General features: G+C 43.1%; 1 pseudogene; it reads left to right on the plus strand.

Moving 5' to 3' along the window:
* Positions 1 to 13,903: 13,903 nt before the first annotated feature.
* On the plus strand, positions 13,904 to 14,344 carry LOC127672097 (40S ribosomal protein S24-like; annotated as a pseudogene).
* The last annotated feature ends 229 nt before the right edge of the window (positions 14,345 to 14,573 follow it).

Here is a 14,573-nt window from a genome sequence, read left to right on the forward strand (position 1 = left end):
GATTTCTGAGTTTGAGACCAGCCTGGTCTGCAGAGTGAGTTCCAGGACAACCAGGGCTACACAGAGAAACCCTGTCTCAAAAAACCAAAACCTGTAAAACTAAGGCACTGAAATACTTGCCTATCAGGGCCAGGACCTATGTTCAATCCAAAATACTATTAAGGAAAGAGGGAGAGGGAAGGAAGGAGGAAGGCAGAGAGAGAGAGAAAGAGAGAGAGAGAGAGAGAGAGAGAGAGAGAGAGAGAGAGAGAGAGAGAGAGAGAGAGAGAGAGAGAGAAATATTGATGCCAATTAAAGTAAAGCTATGTCAGATAAGAATCTCAGGCCTGGGCAGAAGAAGTCAGAATATCAGAAAGAAAGGCAGGAGCATCCCAAACACCGCCACAGTGCAGAGAACCTTAGGAATTGATTACCTTCCACGTCTGTCCAGGCAAAGCTACCAGTCCTGTAAGCCCACAAGCGATCCTCACCAAGTCCTCTGATGATAAGTTCAGGTGCAATCCTGACCCTTCAAATAGTTTCAGCCAATGGGCGTTGGGCCTGAAGCCCTTATGCTATTGGTTGAGAGAGAGAACTAAGCCCCTCCCCTGGACCTCCCCCCACACTCTGCTGTTTCTCACCCCAACCCTGGGCCACCATCCAATCTGGGATTTGTCCTCACATCAAGGATCTGGAATTCTCTGTGTTAACTCTTTCTGATCTTTTGGTGAGATGTTTGAGGAAACTGTGGAGGGCAGTTGGGGTGACAGTGATCGACTTTATTGTCCTTTTTTGTTATGAAAACTATTGTGTTAACAGTACAGAAATACATTAAAATGAGGGTCCTACTGGTACCCCTTTCTCTGTGCACTCTAGTCTCACTCCTGGACATGGACAATGATAAGAGCTTGGTTGAATATCCATCTACTGCATGTGGGATTTGCTATGGACTACTGTAATCTCCACAAAAATTCAACCACACTCCAAGGAAAAACAAATTTAAAAGTTCCATGGATTCACCAAATAGGTAAATAAAAGGATAGATAAATAGAAACACAGGGATAAATGCATACATATTTTAATAAATTTTCAAAGCACGGATAGACTCATGCTCTCGTTTGACAATGGGCATTCATCATCACCATTGTCGTCGTCATCATCATAGTCGTCATAGTCCTTGTTGTTATTAATACTTTGTCCTGTGCCTATCTCCTCTACTTGGCATACCACAGTTTTGGACTCCAGTTAGAACAAACTTGGAAGTTAAAACAAATTAATAATCAAGAAACAAAGCAGCCAAAAATCTCTGCAGCTTCATTTTCATTAGGGTACAAAACTGCATCGAGTTGAGGGATCTGAGGTCGTTTTTTTTTTCTTTAAACAATAGGAAAGTCCCAGAGCGGCTTGTATCTGATCACAAAGTTAACAAAGGAACCAACAACAGTAGTGGTAGGATCTCCTTCCTATGCTAAAACACATCATCGAATTCCTGGACCACGTGCTCCTTGCTCCCACAACAGGCACAGACAACAGCTCTAACACCATCCACAAGAGGCGCTAGACTGTTATTTGCGTAGTAGTGCCTCTGCGCATGTGCAGTGCTCCAACCACCACATGTTGCAGGTCTACAATGTCTACATCCTGCAGTGGGCCTGCAAAAGCAGAGTGCGATTTAGATACACAAGGCTCACATCACCCTGGGCGCGACAGAGCTCTAGTGCCCAAAGACACGTATCACTATAACCACCAATAAAAGGCACAGCATGCAGAGATGCTTGACAAAACACAGGTGTTGCCAGAGTCCTTCTGTGGACTTTCCTGTTGACTTCAGGACACCGGGTGTCATCCTCAGTCACTTTCCACACATCCCTACCCCACACATCCCTTTTTGATACAGGGCACTGAACCAAAGCACACACTCTACCACTGAGCTCTACCACCAGCCTCTCCACTCACCTAATAATTGCATGGTGTCATATAGGAGTCACAGTCATAACTGACTTTTGATACTGAAATGTGACTGGCCTAAAGTGAGAAGCATTGCTGATATAAAATAGACATCGCCTTGTGAAGACTTAGTATTAAAAATGCCTACTGCCTCATTAATTTTTATACTGATTGCATGCTGAAAGATTCGTTGGCATTTTGAATAAAACAGTGAAAAGCCTGATGAGACTGCTCGGCCGGTAAAATCACTTGCTACGCAAGCCTGACCACTGACCCAGGTTCCATCCTTAGATGCCACTGTGGAAGGAGAGAACCGACTGTTGAACGCACACACTAATAAGAAGAACAACAAAAATAATAATAACTTTTAATTAATTTTACTGGGGATAGCAAGATGGCTCAGAGGTTAAGAGCACTGGCTGCCCTTTCCAGAAGACCTGGGTTCGGTTCCTAGCACCCACATGGTGACTCACAACCATCCATGCCTCCAGTCCCAGAGGACCTAACACCCTCTTCTGACTGTCATAGGAACCACACACACACACACAGGGTACACATTGTAACATACATGCAAAACATTCAGAGACAAAAATCCAATAAGTAAGACTTTTTAAAAAAATTTTAAATTAATCTTCTCACTCTTTTTTGATGCTCCCTGACTTTAAAATTATCCCTTCTAAGATTTAAACTATGTGATTTATATTTATTGAACAAAATTGTTCTATGGCATGGCTGTTTTTAATATTAATATATTATATAAACATTTTCCTATTATCGTACAAAGATATCAATTTTATTCCATTTTTTTCGAGGCAAGATCTTTCTATGTAATTCAAGCTGACCTTGAACTCCTTCCTCAGCTTCCCAAATGCTGGGACTACAGGGATGTACCACAACACCCAAACACCTCTCTTCTGACAGATGGCTACACAGTACTTGTTTGTTCTATTCTTGTTGGACATGGGGAAACTTTCAGATTTTCTATTGCCAATAAAGTAGATAGAACATCCTGTACAACAGAGATTGGTAAATCTTAGGCTTCCTGTTATTTTATGGGATGGTTTTCTAGAAGCAGAACCACATTCCAGGGTCTGACAGCTCTCCCTGTGATACAGAACACGAAGAGACTTCAAGGATCCTCTGGAGGCTCTGGTCCAACTCCCCCCTCCCGTGCACACAAACAGGCTGTCAGCTTGACAGCCGTCCCCAACCCTGTTCCATGAACGGTTCTCCAGAGGGCTCTGGAGTTAACTCACCTTTGCTCAGGACTCTCGGTGTGTTCTTGAGTGGACTCAATGGTGTTCCCTTTTCATCTTAGGAACTCACATGTATGTTTTATTTTCAAAAACTGAAGGTTTTCTGGGTTGGTCTCAATATTGCTAGAAATGGATGTCTCTCCGTACTAATTTAAAAAAAAAATAAAAACAAAAACAAAAACAAAGCAGAGCCTCACTATGTGGCTGGCCTGAACATGCAATTTAGACCAGGCTGCCCTTGAACTTGTAGAGATCTGCCTGCCCCTGCCTCCCACATGTTGGTATTAAAGGTGTGTACCACCACACCTGTCTCTCCTCACTACTTTAAAAAGTTGCTTTAGCTTGTACTGAATTCTGTATGTTCCTGAATCTGTTTATGGTATGTTTGATTCTAGAATATTCTATACCAGAGTCTTGGTTTTTAACAGTTCTGTTTTGGTTTTGAACATCTGAAGTACACAAGCTGGCCTCCAAGTCACCATCATCTTTGCCTCTGCCTCCTAGGCGCTGAGAGGACAGGTGTAAGACACCCCCCACCCCCTACACACCCACCTCCCTACCCCGACTCTACAGTTCTTTAGACTCATTAAGGGTTTATTTTCAGAAAAGCTAATCAATTACCTTCCTATCCAGTGCTTTGAAAACTTTGGGAATTTTTTTCTAAAATAAACATTTCTCAAAATGATCGACAGAATAATATTAGAACTGTTGCCTTTGCCCCATCATTTAATCAAAGGTGGCCACCAGTCTCAGTTTCCCGGTCCCCCTGTGTTTTCGAAGCATCTGTGCATGTCTCTCACCTGTCTCTGTAGAAAACAATTCCTTTTTTTTTTCCTTAGATGAGACCTTGGCTGGGGATGCGGTGTGCCAAGCCCCGGGACAGCTGCTTGCAGACCAGATTGGCTTGGCTTCAGGTCTACAGAGCAAAGAGCAACCGGCAGCACAGGGTTTGGCAAACGGTCCTGCAAATACTGGCGCTGACGCAGAAACTGCAGGGCAGAGGGGGCATGTGAAGGTGGCCAGGGCAGCTGCATCATCAGGTCAATGCCACGGACACACCTTCAGCTGTGCTTGGGAGCCAACATCAGAACCGAGGCAAGAGAGAAAACGGGCAGAGCAAACAAGTCCTGGTACTACCTGCCTCTGGTAGGTAATGTTTTCCCTCAGTGGGAAAACAGACCAGGCAGGGAGGGGGAGCGTGTGTGCATAGGAGCATCACATAAACATTTTAACTTCCTCGGTGAACTATAATTTCAATTCCCTGTTCTCCACTCATGCCCTTCTTGTCTTACATGGTGCTCTGTCTAGGCCGCGGTCGGAACGTGCACACCAGTTGGCAATAAATAGCACATAAAAAAAAAAAAAAAAGACAGAGGGTCGGGCTGGAGAGATGGCTCAGAGGTTAAGAGCACTGTCTGCTCTTCCAGAGGTCCTGAGTTCAATTCCCAGCAATCATATAGTGGCTCGCAACCATCTGTAATGGAGTCTGGTGCCCTCTTCTGGCTTGCAGGCATAAGTAGAGGCAAAACACTGTATACATAATAAAGAAATAAATCTTTGAGAGAGAGAGAAATGACTGAAGGAGGAGTCAGCAATTGATCTGCTGTTTTGTTCATGAAGGGATGGCGGGTTTTCCAAGGGCTGCTCACCCTTTAAAGGTTGTAGCTTTTCTCTCTTCAACACTGTAACATTTAAAAGCTAAATAAAATCTTCATCTGTTTGCAGACTGAGGCGCCTGCTGGGTGCGCCCCCCCCTGTCCCCCCGCCCCCCGCAGGGAGTTCAACAAATAAAAAGTTCAGCCACCTTATTTGTTTTGCGTTTTGCATAACTGTGGCAGCCAAGGCTCTTACCTCAGCCATCTGTCTCCGGGTTGAACTCCGTGTTCTTTTATTTGTGGCTGCATCTGCAATCCCGTCCCATCCTGAGCATTTTATCGGGGAAATAAAGTCGCCATGACTGGGTTGACGGATGAGAGACAAAAGGGGAATTCTGGGTGCTCGGAACTCAGGCCAGTTCATTACCAGGCCTCTCTTGGTACCCCGAGTTTTCATGAAGGAAACCAGGGTGCACTTCAGCTGGGGCGGGGTGGGGGCGGGTAGCAGATCAGTGCCTTGCTCAGCCATCATCAGAGAAACTTCCTCCTACAGATGGGAACAAACCCAGAGTCCCACAGGCAGACAGCACACAGAGAGTGAGTGATGTTGGAATACCTTAAGTGGGGTGTCTCTATCAGATCCCTCCCCTCAGGGCTCTGGGAACCCCGCGGAAGAGGAGGCAGAAAGGGTGTAAGAGCCAGAGGAGATGTAGGACACCAAAAAACAAGCCCTCTAAGTCAACAGGACTGATGCACAAAGGCGCTCAGAGACGGAGGCCGCATGCCCGGGGCCGGCAGGGTCTGTGCCCGATGAGGTCCTAGAGTGGGAGAACCGGACACACGCCCGTCCCTAACCCAGAAGTTATCTCCACTTGATAAACACTGGCAAATAAAAGTTTAGTTTTCTCCAAGGGAGTCCTGCTGGAGAAACAAGCTACTCTTAGGGGCTTGGGCACCATGCCCAGCGGTGGGTGGCCAATGGGAAACCAGCACAACATTGGCGGTGCCTTGTTCCCTAGTGTCGTGCCAGGGCTACGTTTTTGTATTTTATTATTTTATTTATATTTTTCTCTCCTTTTACCCTACAGGTCCTTAGCGTCTATATTGTGGCTTCCAGTTTAGTGTTTTTGTGGGATTTCTAAGTGCATGGCCTAATGGTCTCTGAATTTGTGGCTGTCTCTTGTGCATTTTCTTGTGTCCCTTTCTTCTGCTTAGGTTGTCCTATTCCAGTGTATTATACCTTGTTTCCTTGTGTTATATTATATTTTATTATTATCCCTTAGAAGCCGGTTTGTTTTCTAAAGAGAGGAAGAAAGGGAGTAGATCTGGATAGGAGGAGAGGTAGGGAAAAACTGGTAGGGGTAGAAGGGAGTGAAACCATAATCAGGATATAGTATGTTGTGGGGGGAGCTATATGGGAATATAAATAAAATGGGAGAAAGAGCTAATAAGATGAAATAAAAGAAATCTATTGGGATGCTAAACAGGTAAAGAAGTCATCTTGGATGGCCAGCCCATCTGAGCCTGTTGTAGACACTGGACCAAGATGTCTGTGACCCGCATGTGAATCCCCGAGCAAGGTCCACATTATCATTCCCAGTCACTGCTCAAAGGCACAAGAGGCCACAGACGAATCCTGCTAGAACACAGTCACAAGTGGAAATCTCTTTCAAAACCTGTCTTCAAATTGCCCAGGTTGCCTGCACCATCTGTTTCCTGTTGAGCACCCACAAATCACAGCCCAAAGCGGTGGTAAGAGCCAGCCTCTCACCTCTCCCTGCCTGCTTAGCATCCCAGACCTGTGCCCAGTGGCTTAGTGGGTAATACGGGGTCTGCTATCCAGACAAGGCAGGGGCTGAGCCTGACCTCTCTCTGCGGAAAGTCCCGCGGTCTGTAAGTCATGCAGTACACACTTGGCTAAGAAACATGGAACGTTCCAGAGCTTCGCCGCTGACCTCCCCCAGTGAAGCCTCGGGGTCATTCGTTCCCTACCCTGCCTGTTAACAAACGCCAGAGATTATGCAAGTCAGCCACACCGCAGTGAACTCCCCGGAGTCTAAGACACCAAGTTCCCTGCCACAGGACTGCGAGCAAAACAACGTCAGAGAGAGGGTTCTGGGGTCTTGTTCAGGATATTGGTTCTGCCAGAGAAGAGTGGGTTCCTAGTGCCTACACATCATCTTCAGGTACCTTCCAGCAAGGAGGCAGGCGGATGAGACTGTATCTAACTGCAACTGTGTCCAGCATCAAAACTAAGAAGCAATTAACACATTTCTTGTCTTGGTCTGTTGTTGGTTTGGTTTGGTTTGGTTTGGGTTTTGTTGTTGTTGTTGTTGTTGTTGTTGTTGTTGTTGTTCAGAAGAAAAAATGCTGGTCGGTCAGTGTGAAATGAATGTCAATTATGAGGATTTTTTTTTAAAGACAAGGCTGTGGCTGACCTGTTTTGGAACTCACTATGTGGTCGGATGACTTAATTTCTGATCCTTTTGCCTCCACCACCTGGGTGCCACCAGACCCTGTTTTATGCAGTATTGAGGGTCAAACTCAGGGTCTAATATATGCTTAGGTAAGCATTCTACCAACCAAGTACCATAACCCCAGCCCTGAGATTTTTTTTTTTTTAAACTGAGGCAAGGTCTTGCAATGAGCCTAGGCCAGCCTTGAACCTTCAACCTTCCACCTCGGTCTCCTGAATACTAGGATCACAAGTGTGAGGCACCACACCTGCCTTCTGAGTTTTAACATCTGTGAAAATGGATGCTTTAAAATCAGTAAAATATAGTACACATTTTACATACTGTAATTATTATCTGTTTACCTCTGTTAGAATAGTAATGCCGTGAGAGCAGACTATTTATTTATCATTGTTTCATGATATAGCCTTGGTGTCTAGCATAGAGCAGATGCTCAAATATATGGTTGAATGAATAAATGGCTGATAATGTAATATAAAAAATCTTTATTGAGAACCTATGATGAGCACTTTTCAAAGAGCTTTATTAACTCCTTAAATGCTGTAGAATATTTTATGAGCATGAGAATGTAAGCATGTGTGTTCTTGGCACTTGCAATTCTAAGTCTGTTTTACTTTGATTCCCACCATGTGGTAGGTACTATTATAATCACATTTGAAAAATGCAGAAACCCAAGCATAGAAGGGTTAAATAACTTACCTAAGGCCACACAGCTACTAAGGAACAGAACCAAACCCCAGGCAAAGTGCTCTCCTCCAACAGCTGGGTAGTTAGGCTGTGGGCTACTCGGCCTCATAAGCAGTAAACCATGAGGCCCTATGTTTGATTAACTGTTACTTAAATCAATTAAGCAACCAGAATCATTAACTTTTATAACTGGAGATCCTCTGGGCCCTATATGATTAGGCTATTCAGTGGTCTGCCTGATGAACAGAAGGCAAACAGAACCAGGAAAGTGCCAATCTCAACGACACAGAGCTGTTCACCTCACCCTGATCATAAATGGCATCAACAAGAAAGAGAAAGCCATAAATGGACTGGAAATGTTGGCTGAATAGTAAAATTGCTTTTCTAGCATACTTGAGGCAGAGAGAGAGAAAGAGACAGAGAGACAGACAGAGACAGAAAGAAAATATAAATATACCGGTGGAACAGAACCTTCATATATTGTTGGTGGGAATGTAAATTAACATGGAAATTAGTATAGATTCTAAATATAGAATTTCCCTGTGACCTAGCTATACCACTGGCAGGTATCCCCTGGGAGGATCTGAAGTTGGCATACCGCCGAAATTCCTGCACGTCCTCGTCGTTGTATTCATAACAGGCAGACTATGCAATCAGCTAGGTGTCCATCCACAGAGCCGTGGATAGAGAAGATGTGAGTCACATACACAGTGCGGTTCTGTTCAGCTCTAAAGGATGGGATGACGTCATTCACAGGAAAATGGACAGAGCATTGTGTTAAGTAAGACAAGATGGACTGAGGAAGACCAGAATCTTGTGTTTTCCCTCAGATGCAGAATCTAGATTTAGAGAAAAGAAAAAGGCATGAAGGCAGAAGACAGGGCTGGATGTGCCGCCCAGCAGACCTCCTGCCCTCCAGACCCAGTGCCAGCTCCATGCACTCCCCTAGATTTCCAGAAGAGTTTTTAGTCCCTTTGAACAAAAGACTGGTTCTGCCTCCCTCCCTCTGCCAGAGCAAATATTGGGAAACGTCCGGCTCAGTGACTTCACTATTGCACCTGATTGCGTGTCTCAATGCCACAGATCTACTCTCCCCACCTGCCCTACCTCGCCCACTGCAAATGGGCATCAGGTGACTGAGGCAAGAGCTAAGCCCCAGAGAATGAGAAGGGGAAGAGTTAGGGGACTCTCCTACACAGTTCCCTGTCCAGAGTACACACGGATGATGACAGAACACTGCCTGATGTCAGAGCAGCCATCAGAAACTCCCAGCAATGGAAAGACCAGTTCCCTTGGGGGCACCCCATCTCCTTTCTTTGAAAAAGCACTATGTAAAGTAGTGGTTATAAGAACACATGCACATATACAAATCAGGGGTAAATAGTTGTAAATATTTGATCATTGTTCCTAACTTGTGGTTTCACCAAAGTGCGTACCAAGAAAGCAAAAGTCTGTTTCACGCCATGCTTGTGCGTTTCTGAGGGCAAGGATCATATTTATTTAACTTGTTTTGTAGGATGTTAAAAACAGTGTCGTGTACAATGGGGTGTTTAAAAACTAAGTCTATTGACTCGAGAGGTAAATGTTTATCTCCTAGAAAGGGTTAAAATGCAAGCACATTACCCATCTTTTTTTTTTTTAGATCAGAAGACAAATATATAATAATGTCGCAATGTTGACTTGCAAGTGTCAAATAAGCCAACCAAAATAGACAGCTTGATTAAACGTGGTATTTTGGACAAGCTCACCTATTCTGCCTGGCTGGCAATGAATGGCATCTCTCTCTCCTAGAGAAAGGATTAGAATATGATATAGACATGTCTGAAGGAATGTCCAGCACAGGACTGGAAAGATAGCTCAGTCAGCAAAACACTTAATTCCCATGCACAAGGACTTGAGTTCAACCCCACAACACACATTTAAAAAGACAAAAAGGGAAAACAAAAAATACTGGGCACAGCGGTGTGCAAGGCAGGGATGGTGATACCAGCACTGGGAAAGGAAAGACGAGCAGATGTCTGGATTCCAATCGCCAGCCTCCTTGGCTACCCCCAGGCTAGGGTAGACCCTAGGGACATCAACAACAGTATTTATGACCCTTGTAATGACATCTGAAGTTGTCCACACACAGTCGCATATGCTTGTATATGCATGAACACACAGACACATGGAGAGAAGTTTCCAGCATGGCTGTAGTACATCAGCCTCCAGTTTTCCTTTGTCATCGTTTTGCCTCTTCTTTGGTACACCTGCTTTCAACTTTGCATAACTGAGAAATAAACATTAATTGCATTAGGTCTATTTAATTTAAAAAGAAATCTTTTTCTTTCATCTCTTGTACAAAACAGGGGGTACTTCAGATATACGTTGACAAAGGAGGAAATAGAAATGACTCCTGACATTAACAACCCCAAATTAAAATGTTTTAAATATATTAAATTGCATCATTATTACAACCACTCTAGAAGGTCAGTTTCACTAGTGTGCACACTTTCATCATAGCAAAATATCCTCAGGTGCTCAAATCAGTCACACACACACACACACACACACACACACACACACACAAATCCAAACCCAAATGACATACTAAAAAAAGGAGAGAGCACCCAAACTCTTAGGTGAGTCCTAAGCTCTCTCTCCAGGCACTTCTAACCTTCTGGCTCTTGTGAATGCCTTCTTCATAACTGATGGCTCAAGAGGAACTTAAGGGAACATTGCAGAAGACACAGGAAGACCATAAGAGCCAAGGATGAAAGAGGTCCATTGTAAAATATGTCTCCAGGACATGACAGAGCTGTGGCACTCGTGAGCTCACAGAAGTTCTGCTTGTCTGTATAACACCAACACAAGATACAACAACAACAACATGGCTGGAGGAAGGTCAAGAGGCCCCACCCCTAGCTAAGAGCAATTGGCCACTAATGCTACTAGAGAAAGAAGAATCAGATTTCTTCAGAGCTATGGCCTGTCCAAGGTTTCCATGAGCCAGTGGATAGCCCTATACCCATGCACGAATAGGCAACACTAACTGGACTCAGTAGGCTATAAATAAAAAAACAATAAACAAGACAATAAGATATATGATCTCGGAAGAGTGGAAGAAGTTTTATGGTGTTGAGGAATAAATATGATCAAAATACACTGTATATGTGAAATTCTCAAAGAGTATATAAATAAATTTTAAAATGTAAAGTTACTTTATAACATATCTGTATTTTTAAAGCCTATTAGCATTAGTTAATGTAACAGTCTTCAGTGTCAGTGAATTGATGGAATTAATGCTTACGTCTAAGTCACATATAGTCAAGAGTAGGTGTTCATGACAGTGCTACCCTGTGAGACTTTCTTACAAGCAGTGATTGTCCCAGTCCCCTCTTGTGTGATGTATATTTGTTACTTTGGAGTAGCTGTGACTAAGGTACCTGAGATAAGAACTTAAAGGGAGAAAAGTTTATTTTGTTCATGGTTTCAGAGGGTTCAGTCCATGGTTGCTTAGCCCCATGCAGAATGTTGTGGAAGCAAGAGTGTTGTAAAAAAGGTTCTTTACCTCATGATGGTGAAATAGGGAGGAGGTAATTGAAAGCCCTTTCGTATCTACTTTCTCCAATATCCTGCATTTTCTAAAACCTCTCAGCACCATTACCTGGAGATCCAGTATCCAACACTTGAATATGAAATGTGGGAGCATTTCATATTCAACACATGGCAGTGTGGTTCCTCCATTTTTCAGTATGTCATCTCAATGATGTCTTGGGGAAATAGAAGAGAGAGACTAAATATAGAGAAGGTAAAACCATTTGTTTTTATGAGATAAGGTCTCATTATGTTTACCAGGTTGGCCTTGAACTTCTATATTACCAGGTGGGTGGGACTACAAGTGCATATCACTGAACCCAACTAACAATTTCCTTATGAAGTGTTTACTTTGATAGTTCTTGTAAGGCAAAATTGCTAGCAGAAGTATCTTAATCACTAGGTATGTTACTACCTGCCTGTAATTACTGAAGCAGAAGTTCAAAACCAGATTGGGCTATACAGTAAAATCCTTCTGAAACAAATGAGGAGACAGACAGACAGACAGACAGACAGACAGACAGACAGGCAGGCAGGCAGGCAGCCTCGGAGAGACAAAGACAAAGAGACTATAAAGTTCTTACTTGCATCTTTAAAGACTAATTTTGCTAGGTATAAAATTCATTCTCCTGCTTGACTTTTTTTCTTTAGTATTCCCAATATGGTGCCCCTGATTCTTGTGACTATCATTGTTTCAAGTGAGAAGTCTACTATTGATCTCATTATTGTTTCTTTGACTTCATATGACATTTTTCTTTAAAACATTCAAGATTTTTCTCATTATTTTTGGCCTTCAGTAGCTTGACCACATTCTGTCTAAGTGTCTTACTAAACATTTGATGGTACAGATTAATGTTGTCCATCAGATTTGAGATTGCTTCAAGTCTCTTTTGTTAAAAGTTCCCTACCTCTTTCTCTGTCTCCTTTTCTATGACTCTTCTGGATGTACCAAAATTTCATATTCATCACAACCCTCATGCACAGGGCTTGTAAGACCACAACTGTACATGGACTCATCAAAACTCACTATGAATCTCTCTCATTTCCTGTCTTCCTTATCAAATTCTGGCTAACCTGTTGATCTGTTTCCCACTCCAGACCTTAGGACAACTAACATGTTTGTTACTAAGAGCACTACTATTTTTTCTCACATTCCTATGCTCTGTTCTAAACTATATAACCCATCAGCAGGGAAACCAATGGTTTTCTAGTTTTCCCTCTCAGATGAAATTATCAACCAAGGATGAAGAGTTGAGAATAGTATCAGTTAAAACCACCATGACCTCTCACTTCTGAGATATTAGTAGTTTTCTTTCCTAGGAGGACCACAGCAAAGCCCCCAAAACTTGATTGCTTAAACAACAGAAACACATTGTCTCTTAGCACTGGGGAGATGTCCAATGTCAAGGTGTCAACCTTGATTCCTTCTGGAGAAAGAGGAAGGGCATGTTCTGTGCCTCTCTCTACCCAGCTCCTGCCCCTGCCATCTTTGCTGTTCTTTGGTGTGTACTAGCATCAACCTGACCTCTACATTCATCTTATCATGGAGGTCTCTCCTTGTGCATGGCTGGGTCCAGAGTTCCTCTTTTTCATAAGGGACATCAGTCCTAAGGAAGTAGATTAGATTAGTGACCACATGTACTTCAGTATCATCTCAACAAGCTATGTTTCCAAATACAGTCACATTCTGAGGGAAAGGGGGCTGAGGCTCCAGTGCATGAATTTGAGAAAATGCCATACTAGGGAGCAAACAGCAGTATTAGTTTGATGAAATGGGAAGAAACCAAAGAGAATTCCTCCAGTTCCAGGATCTGTTGACCTTGAGCAACCTAGCTCTGTTTCCTTATCCATGAAATAGGGGGGTGTCTGCAAATATCATCAGAGCATCTCATCTAATCCATTCTTTAAATACCACTTCTGAGACAAAGTCTTAAGGCACAAGGTTTAAAGCCTTGGTTTTAAAAAATACCTTTTGCTTCATGTCTTTAAAAAGGAAAAATCTCAGGATGACAAGATGGCTCAGCAGGTAAAGGCACCGGCTACCAACTCTGTCAGCCTGAGCTCAGTCCTTGATGAAAAGAAAGAACTGACCGCTATGAGTTGTCCTCTGACCTCCACAGTTGTACCACAGTATATATATATATATATATATATATATATATATATATATATATATATATATATATACATATACATATATATACATATATATACATATATATGCACACATACACAGAGATGATAGATGGGTAGATAGATAGATAGATAGATAGATGGATAATAGATGATTGATAGATATGAGAGAGAGAGAGAGAGAGAGAGAGAGAGAGAGACTTTTTTTTTAAATCTCAGGAAAGTCTTCCTCTGCAGCTCAGGCACTATAGCCACCATGAATGATATAGTAACCATCAGGACCAGAAAGTTCATGGCAAACTGTCTGCTTCAGAGGAAACAGATAGTCACTGAAATCCTTCATTCTGATACTGAAGGCAACATATCAAAGTCAGAAATTTGGGAAAAGCTGGTCAAAATGTACAAAACCACACCAGGTATCGTCTTTGTATTTGCATTCAGAACCTACTTCGGTTGTGGCAAGACAACTAGCTTTGACATGATCTATGATTCTTTAGATTATGCAAAGAAGAATGAGCCTAAACATAGACTTGCAAGACTCAGCCTTTGTGAAAAGAAAAGACCTCCAAAAACAGCAAAAGGAACGCAAGACCAGAATGAAGGTCAGGGGACTGCAAAGGCTGATGTGGGTGCTGGCAAAAAGATCTGTGGTGACTTGATCTGCTGCGGTGTGCAGATTTCTAAAAGGACAAACTAAAAAGCTTCACACACACACACACACACACACACACACACCAGGAAAGGACCTTGCTGGCTTGATGTCATTTTGATGTGTCCCCCAATGGCTCATGTCCTAAAAAATTGGTCTCCTGTGTGGTGGTGCTGATGGGGTGGAGTCTTTAAGAGGTGGGACCTGGGATGAGGTCACTACACTCAAAGAATTCAAGCGGTTCTCACAGGAGCACATAGGCTGTCTCACTGGCTTT

Source organism: Apodemus sylvaticus, chromosome 21 (assembly GCF_947179515.1).
Source record: "Apodemus sylvaticus chromosome 21, mApoSyl1.1, whole genome shotgun sequence".
In the NCBI taxonomy this organism is placed as follows: domain Eukaryota; kingdom Metazoa; phylum Chordata; class Mammalia; order Rodentia; family Muridae; genus Apodemus; species Apodemus sylvaticus.